Source organism: Nyctereutes procyonoides, unplaced genomic scaffold (assembly GCF_905146905.1).
Source record: "Nyctereutes procyonoides isolate TBG_1078 unplaced genomic scaffold, NYPRO_anot_genome, whole genome shotgun sequence".
In the NCBI taxonomy this organism is placed as follows: domain Eukaryota; kingdom Metazoa; phylum Chordata; class Mammalia; order Carnivora; family Canidae; genus Nyctereutes; species Nyctereutes procyonoides.
In genome coordinates this window covers 28169300-28177617 of record NW_026575122.1, presented here as the reverse complement: position 1 = coordinate 28177617, position 8318 = coordinate 28169300, and the positions used below count along the sequence as shown (strand labels likewise).

The window sequence follows — 8318 nt, the reverse complement described above, 5'->3', positions numbered from 1 at the left end:
TTTTTTAAAATCCCAGACAGGAACTGTGTCCATCCCCAGACAGAGCCCGTGCCTCCTTCTCTGCACAGCCAGCCTCTCGCCCTAAGCAACCACGTCCCCATCCGCGCTAAAAGCAGCCCTTTGCCTGGAGCCGCCTCCCCCGGGCCCCACTCCCCGCGCCCCACTGCCCCGCAGTCCGGCCAACCCAGCATCAGGAAAAGCGGCAAGTCCGGCGGCCTCCCCGCTTCGGGCCTTCCCGCCCGGGCCAAACTGGGCAAAGGCACGACCCCACCGCGGTGCCCGGCGCCGGGACCCCCAGGGTCCAGAGGGACCCCGGGTCCGCCGCCGCCGCCGCCCGGGGTCCCCACCCGCGCCCCGGGGGTGGGGGGGAGGAGGCCCGCTTCTCGGGGCTTCTGGCCGAGCAGTCCCCACGCCTCGGGGAGGGGCTGCGGCCGCCCGGAGCCGCAGAGGGTCGGGAGGCTCCTCCCCTGGGGTGGCCGAGCAGGAAGCGGGGCGCGCGGCGGGGCGAGCGCGCGGGGCGCGGGCGGCGGAGTATGCGCGGGCCTCGGCGGCCAGTCCCGGCGCACAGCCGCGGCCGGGGCGCGCGGCGCGGGGCGGAAAAGCCTGTTTACACAGACTGCACACCGCCTGGGGAATAATGCAGTAAAGGAAGTGAGCCGGCTCGGCCTGACTGCTCCAACTTCCTGCTCTCACACACACACCAGAGGAAAAAAAAAAAAAAGAGGAGCGAGAGAAAGAAAAAAAAAGGGGGAAAAATCAGGATCTCGTTACAAGAGCAACAGACCGTCTGCAGACGCCTGTCAGCATGGAAAGTCGGGGGCTTTCGCCCGGTTCCTCCTAGAAATTCCCCCGAAGAAGGATCTTGAGAGCTCCCCCACATCTGGGTAGGTAGCAGGGCTTCAGCCTGTTGCTCCGACAGTTGCAAAGTTCCGTCGGGGTGCTTTTTCTTTCTTTTCTTTGGCTGGGTGCGGGTGGGGGTGGGGCTGGGGGCGCCGCGGGGTGCGCTGCGGCCCCGGGCGGGGGGCCCCCGGGATGCTCCAGCGCCCGCCCCGCCGGCCCGCGGGAGCCCCGCGCTGCGGCCGGGAGGGGAGCAGGGGGCGCGCGGGGGCGACGGCGCGGGGCGGCTCGGGGTCCCCGCAGCGGCGGCGGCGGGGCGGGCTGCGTGCCTGGGGGGGACGGCCGCCGAGCGGGCTGCGGCCGGGGCTCCCCGGGGGGGCAGTGGGCACCGATGCTCCGACCCGGGGAGACGGCAGGGGAGGAGGGGCTCGCAGCGGGCGTGGGGAGCGAAGACGCGGGGCCGGGGGCCGCGTCCCTGGTGGTCCGGCAGGTGACCCCCGCCCGGGTCATCGTCCGGGGCGCGCGCCCAGGTGGACCTTTAACAACCAGCCGTGTCCTCACTGGACACGGTTTCGGCGGAGGACCGCGCGGGAGAGATGGGCTTGGAGCCCCCGGCTCCTTAGGAAGGGGAGCTTCAGCTTGCAACTGGATGTTGGCCTGTAACGCTACTGTAACTTTTGGGAGGAGGAATTAAAATTTTGGAGACTTCAAAAAAAAAAAAAAAAAAAAGAAAGAAAGAAAGAAAAAAAAAGAAAAAGAAAGAGGTCTCCGTTTTGTTATATTTTCTGAGCCGAATCATCCTGAGGACAAGCTGCATTTAGGTGGCGGGTGGGGGTGGGAGTAAGAAATGTTATTTCAGAAACTGCAAAAGGGGCTTTTTAGAAAAAAAAAAAACGAGTGTCGGGAGAGTTTCTGGCTTGTCTGGAAACGGCAAGACTAATTGCCATGCGCTTCCGCTTTGAAACTGGCAGCAGACAGCATCTTGAAAATGACTCACTAGAGGAGCTCACAAAGAAACTGGTTTGCTCCTTCTCAGGTTTATGTATTTGTGCCTTTTACAGTTTCCTTTGTAGTGTTCGAGGGGTCCCCCGCCCCTTCCCCGCCGGCCCCCTCCTCCCCTGCCGCTTTTGGAAGCCCCTGGCCGGTCCTTAACTACCCCCAGCACCCCAGCCGGAGGGGGGCTGGGGGAGGCCGAGTTGTTGTTGGAGTTGGCTGGGGAGAGGGTTACAGGGATTCTGCTGCTGCAGGGGGAAAAAGTTCCCTGAATTTTCCACTGGCTGCTGCAGGAAGAGAGAGCCCCTTTAGTCACTGCTAAGTAATGTCTGCACACACACCAACTAATCTCATTAGGAGTTTCCGCTGCTCGGCACAGGAGGGGTTTTGTGCAGCCACTGTCAGCCGGGGGAGCCCTGCGCTGCACGGGGAGAGCGGTTACGGCTTTATTGACTTAGAGGTGCAGCTGCCCCACAACCTTTTTCAGGGCAGCATCTTGAGAACTTTGAAGTCCCTTTGGCCATTTTGGGTTTCAGACTTACAGGTTTTTCTTCCCCAGTTGCGTGTAGGGTGTGAGGTGTGTGTGTGTGTGTGTGTGTGAAGTTTCTTTTTTTTATTTTTATTTATTTATGATAGTCACATGGAGAGAGAGAAGAGAGAGAGAGAGAGAGGCAGAGACATAGGCAGAGGGAGAAGCAGGCTCCATGCACCGGGAGCCGGACGTGGGATTGATCCCGGGTCTCCAGGATCAAGCCCTGGGCCAAAGGCAGGCGCCAAACCGCTGCGCCACCCAGGGATCCCGTGTGTGAAGTTTCTATTGCCCGGGCAGCTCAGTCATCCCCATTCTCTCTCATCTGTGCCTGTGTCTTTGTTGGAGGGGGCCCGGGAGTGGGGGGTGGGGGTTGGGGAGCCAGAAGAGGTGAGAAACCAAACGTGATCCAGGCATATGTTAATGAGCTCAAATCGATTTCTGAGCCTTATTGCTTTACTGCCAAACAAAATACCCTCTGATCTCTCTCCCTTTTTCTCTGTCTGTGGCACACATTTATTTGGGATAGGTCAGTTATGAGTTTCAATTTATGGGGATTATAAAATTACAAATTGTGTTAGGAGGGCTTGTGGGTCAGACAGTGAAGAAGACTGTCCATAAGTGTTTTTAGAGTTTCCAGTAATGATCCTGCCTGCAAAAACCCCTGATGGTCTTTCCATGCCAAATATAGCAAAGGTCTTATAGCCCTCTCTCTCTCTCTCTCTAAACCTTTAAATGTTGGAAATGTGTAGAGTTGCTTAAAGGGGTAAAGGATTTTAAGGAACTTGATTGGACCTGTGGCATTCCTTTATTGACAAAGACATGCTGCTTGAGGACATACTCTGGAGGGTTTTTTGAGGTGTTGGTATTTCTCTTCTGGTGGCAAAGCATGTCCTAAAAACAGCCCAACCAGGGTGTGAGTCAGTGGACATGAGGACAGGATGTCCCAAACACAGTGCCTAGCACAGAGTAGATGCTCAATAAATTGTTGCATTGAAAGCTGTGAGTAGGATAATAGCACTTAGAACAAATAGATAAGAAAACTCTCTCCAAATTTCAAGAGAGGCCCCTTTGAGTGAACTATAAACCAGTCTGGATAAACAGACTTTCTGGAATAATTTTGCCACCCAGGTGACCTTTGGCAATATCTGGAGACATTTTGGTTGTCATAACCAGACAGGGTGTCCTAGGCATCTAGTCAGTAGAGGGTTAGGCATGCTGCTACCCATCCAGCAATGTACAGAACAACCCCCCCCCCAATAATTTTCCAGCCACAAATGTCAGTAGTGCCCACGCTGAGGAACTCTCATTTACATTAACTGTGATGATGATGACTCTCTTACCTGCATCAAGTCAATGAATAGGATGTTTACGAATTGTCAGTTGTACTTTTCTGCTATGGATGTAACACAATGTGCATGAGTTTTGTCTCCCTTGCTCTCTTTTTGGTCCGTAATATGCAATAGAATGACATTTACATGATGAATTGTGATGGTTTACCTTTTTGAGCTGAATTAGACCATCTCAGAACCTCACTTGCTTGGTACTAATGCTTTTTAGACCAGAATGGCAGTAGCCCAGATGGGGAGAGCAGTGATTCTTATTTTTTTCCAACCCTATTTGAATTTTGAAATTTCCTAAAACATTTATTAAAGACCTCCTCCTCTTCTTATTTAAAAAATTAATAATTCAAAACTGTCAGTATGCAGTAAATGTAACTCTGAGATCATATTTTGAAATTTATATTTGTAATAACTTTTTGGAACTTGAATCTTTTCCTGAAATGGGTTTTAAAATCCTTCCAGTCAGTGCATATAAATTAAAATATTCCTTTCTTAGTTGTCAGATACTGGGTTTTGTGTGTTCTATGCTACCCAATTATGTTTTTTCTCCGATCTGATGCAAAAAACCAATGTGGATCCAAACCATTATCGATTGACAAACCCAAAACACTAAAAGAAGAAGAAGAAGAAGAAGAAGAAGAAGAAAGAAGAAGAAGAAGAAGAAGAAGAAGAAGAAAATTATCCAAGAATGTGACTTCCAGAGGGTTTTTTTTCACTAATGGCAAATTACTGCTTATGAATTAATGGCTTTGCTACTTTCCAGTCCTAGAGAATGATTCAGACATCGACATGTTCCCCAGACCTGGGGTTCCTCATTAAACTTTAAAAGAAATGGGCTCTCTGTTTTGGCTGCGTCCTGGGCTGCAGGCAGCTGGCTTCTGCCCCTTGCTAAGGGCTTGCACTGAGACATACACACCAACATACACACCGAGAGGCCTGGGTCATTTGAATGAAAGATCCCCACGTGCTGTCAGACTTTTCTGTAGGTTTCAGGCGAGAGCTTTTTATGTCCTACTTATCCATAATTCCCCTTTGTCTTTGTAAACTGATTTATAACATCTTTGAGATCGCACTAGCATGACGGTATTTTCTAAAGGTTAGGTAGGTTTTATGTCTGTTTTGAAAAAATATTAATGTGTATTATGTTAGGAAGATTCAGAAAACCACGAAGAAAAATATAAACATCTCCCATAATCCCACTGTTAACATTTTGGTGTATGTTTTTTCAGTCTTCTAAAATGTGTGTGTGTGTGTGGGGGGGGTGTGTGTGGGTGTGTACACACACACACACACATGCACACATACATAAAACTTTTCATTGGAGTCACACTATACTTTGTTTTGTCACTTATTTTTACTTAACATATCATGTAACATGTTTTCATAACTAGTACCAAAACCAAAATTGCTGCACATAGAGCATGCATTTATTGATCTAATAAATGTGTTGACTCAACAGAGGATTGACATAATTTTTACATGGACTTGTTCAGTGTTTTTCTCTGTGGCTCAAAGTAATGTTCTAAGAATGCTGACCTCTTAGAAGGCTGAATTCATATGTGCTGTGAAATTTGCGATTTTGATGAGTTTCTCTATGATTTAACAATGAGTCATGATTTGCAGGAGAGTATCAAGATGTAGTAACAGGAAGTCCAGGGCACTACACATCAAAATAGAATGTTAGATGATGAAAAAGAGAAGCTAGGTTAAACTGAAAATATACCTGGAACTTAAACTATAAGGGGGAAGGAAGGTGCTTCTTGTACGTTGTGACAATTCTTAGTTATTACTGTTTCATTTTATATCCGGAGAGTTTCCAAACTTTGAAACTGATGTTTTCAATGGGTTTTCAGCTTAAAACGACTATTGCCCATGGCTAATTTGAATTAAGATCATCCAGTGTTTTGGTTGAAACCTCGGCAGAGAGACCATGGTTTTGTGGCACAAAACTCTGGTTTTGCCACTTAAAGTGCAGCCCCAGTATATTGAGTTATTAGTGTGTGTGTGTGTGTGTGTGTGTGTGTATGTAACCTTCTGTGAATGAATCCTAAAGGCCTTCTAAAATGGTAGATCATTCAGTCTTTTAAGTCCTATTCTTTGTAGAAATTTGACTCCTACCTATAACCAAAATAAAAATGGCCTTCCAGCCATTACTGGAAACTTAACCTATGTGCCAGCAGTTTAAAAATAAACCTTGAATTGGTCATTTCAATAAATTGTAATTTGGTTTGCATTGCTACTAGGAATTATTAACTCATCAATTATGTATTTTAGTTTGCATTTCCCAGAAAGTGATTATTAAATTATTCTAAGAATTAAAGGGAATTATTTTATAATTTGTCTTTGAGACTTGTATATTTTTAAAGAAATTAAGATGATGGTTTTACTAATATACTCTAATTTGAATTGGGCTAAAATTAATTTACTTACCTACCTGCTCTAAAAAGATGCTCTTTAAAGCACATGGTCTCATTAGTATTTTTAAAGCTACCATTTATAAGAATAATTGCTAATTTTCCATGTATAAGTATGGAGAGGATGGGGTAGGAATAAAATACCCTTCTCTAATGCCTTCTCTTAGACTGAGGTCAGGAATCCTTTACTCCAAGCAATAGAAAAAGGAATCTGCGATCCTTGATGTCTTTTTTTTAACTGAGGTATAATTTCATACATGGAAATGGACAGATCCTCAGTGTTTTTGTATATGCCCATGGAATCCCCACCCCTTACCTTCAAATAGAAAGTATTTCCATCACCTTGAAGCATTCCCTAGCTATTTCTTTTTATTATGGCAGTTTCATGATTCTACCATATAGGTCATTAAACCCCAGAACACCTTGATAAAATACTGCACTATTTTTATTTAATCTATTTGGTTAAAAATAAATCATTAGAATGTGTGGATTTCCTCTGCAATATGATAGGAGGGGGAAAAATCCCTTCTACATTATTTACTACCACATAAGCTAACCGAAAGGAATATGTGGGCTGCAGGGAAGAGCAGATTCCTTTAAAACCAGTCGTGTTGAGGTGCTAGCTCTTAATCTTCCCACACCTCAGTTTCTCTGGATGGATGGTAAAGTGATGGAAGTGTAAAAAGTTCTGTTGTACTACTTTTTTGGAGTAAGGAATTTTTCTTCTAAGAGTGGTAAAAAACGTGATGTGAATTTTTGCTGCCATCCCCAAACAGCCAACTTGCAGGCATACACAGTGATTTAAGCAAAATATCTGGTGGTGGGCAAAGGGCTTCCCTATAAATTGCCCCTTCGATCCCATCCTGGCCCCTTGTTGAGTAAGGAACGCTCGAGGGAAGGTTGGTATTAGCGGCTGTGCTTCATTTTCCTCCTATGTTTAAGGTTTGTGACAAGCATCACTCATTTCTAATAAGGCCCACATCGCCTTGTCCTTGGGGACACTAGTGACGGTCTCTGGGTTGGATGCTCAGTAGGCCTACATAAGATTTGGATCACCAGGTTCAGTCCCTGTTCCTTCCGTCCTATGGTCTATTTTTTTAAAGTTTTTCTTTATTTATGAGAGAGAGAGAGAGAGAGAGAGAGAGAGAGAGAGAGGCAGAGACATGAGTAGGCTCCCTGCTGGGAGCCTGATGCGGGACTCGATCCCAGGACCCCAGATCATGACCTGAGTGGAAAGAAGACATTCAACCACTGAGCCACCCAGGCGCCCCCTTCCTAGAGTCTTTGAAATGCTCTCCATCCTCCACTGTGTCTGGGGGGGGTCCTCATTCCCTCTGGCAGTCCCTTGTCTACACACAGGCTAGAGTGATCCTTTAAACACAGGTCTGACCATGTCCCACCTTAACATCTCCCAGGGGCTTCTGCCGGGGTAAAGGCCAAAATCCTTAATGTAGGCTGCACACTGTGGTTCGGGCTGGCACCCTGGCTGTTCTTCCCTTCTTCACGCACGTCCTGTGTCCTTAGGCTCCTGGGCCTTTCCAAATGCTGTTCTTTCTCCTGGGAATTCCCTTCCCTGCCCCCACGCCCATGGATTGTTCTCACTGCACTTTGCCAGCTTGTGGCCATGCTCCAGGGCCCCCAGGCTGGCGTTCCCATCATCATCCACTCAGCTGTCTTGGTCTTCAGAGTCCTTCCATATTTATTTACAGATTTCCTCAGCACTTTGTCCCTCTCCAAATCCCCATGACCCAAACACAGGTACTAACCAGTTTGAGATCTCCATTTCTGGAGGTGGGGCTGGTGTCCCTCCTTAATCATTAATACTCATTATCCCAAATTCAGGAACCAAGTGGATTTGCTAGTGTGGCCTCCCCTGGTATCCAAAGCCTTTACCAAACCTTTGAATCCATTAGGTTAGGAGAGCAAGAGGTACCTGCCCAGGGAGGCGTCATGATGTGTTTCCCGTCTGTTGCGGCCCTGGGGCCAGAAGCTTCCTCTGGGCCTGCTCTGTTTTTCCCATCCTCGCATTTATCCCAGCACATTGTCCAGTACCTGGCATTCAGTAAATTATAAACAATCCAAAGGGGGAAAAACCTGCCATCGGACCTGATCAAGCACTTCATTGCTACACATAAATCCAGCCCTCTCCTAGGGGTGAATTACTTGGATTAATAGAGGCCGGTCTCTCAGTTAAATCCTAGC

General features: G+C 47.7%; 1 protein-coding gene across 1 annotated transcript in view; it reads left to right on the top strand.

The window, feature by feature from the left end:
* Positions 1-726: 726 nt before the first annotated feature.
* Positions 727-8318, top strand: part of ELK3 (ETS transcription factor ELK3) — a 66887-nt gene continuing 59295 nt past the window's right edge. Inside the window, 1 exon segment of the mRNA XM_055336487.1 lies at positions 727-884. The gene's annotated coding sequence lies outside the window, so the exon portion shown is untranslated.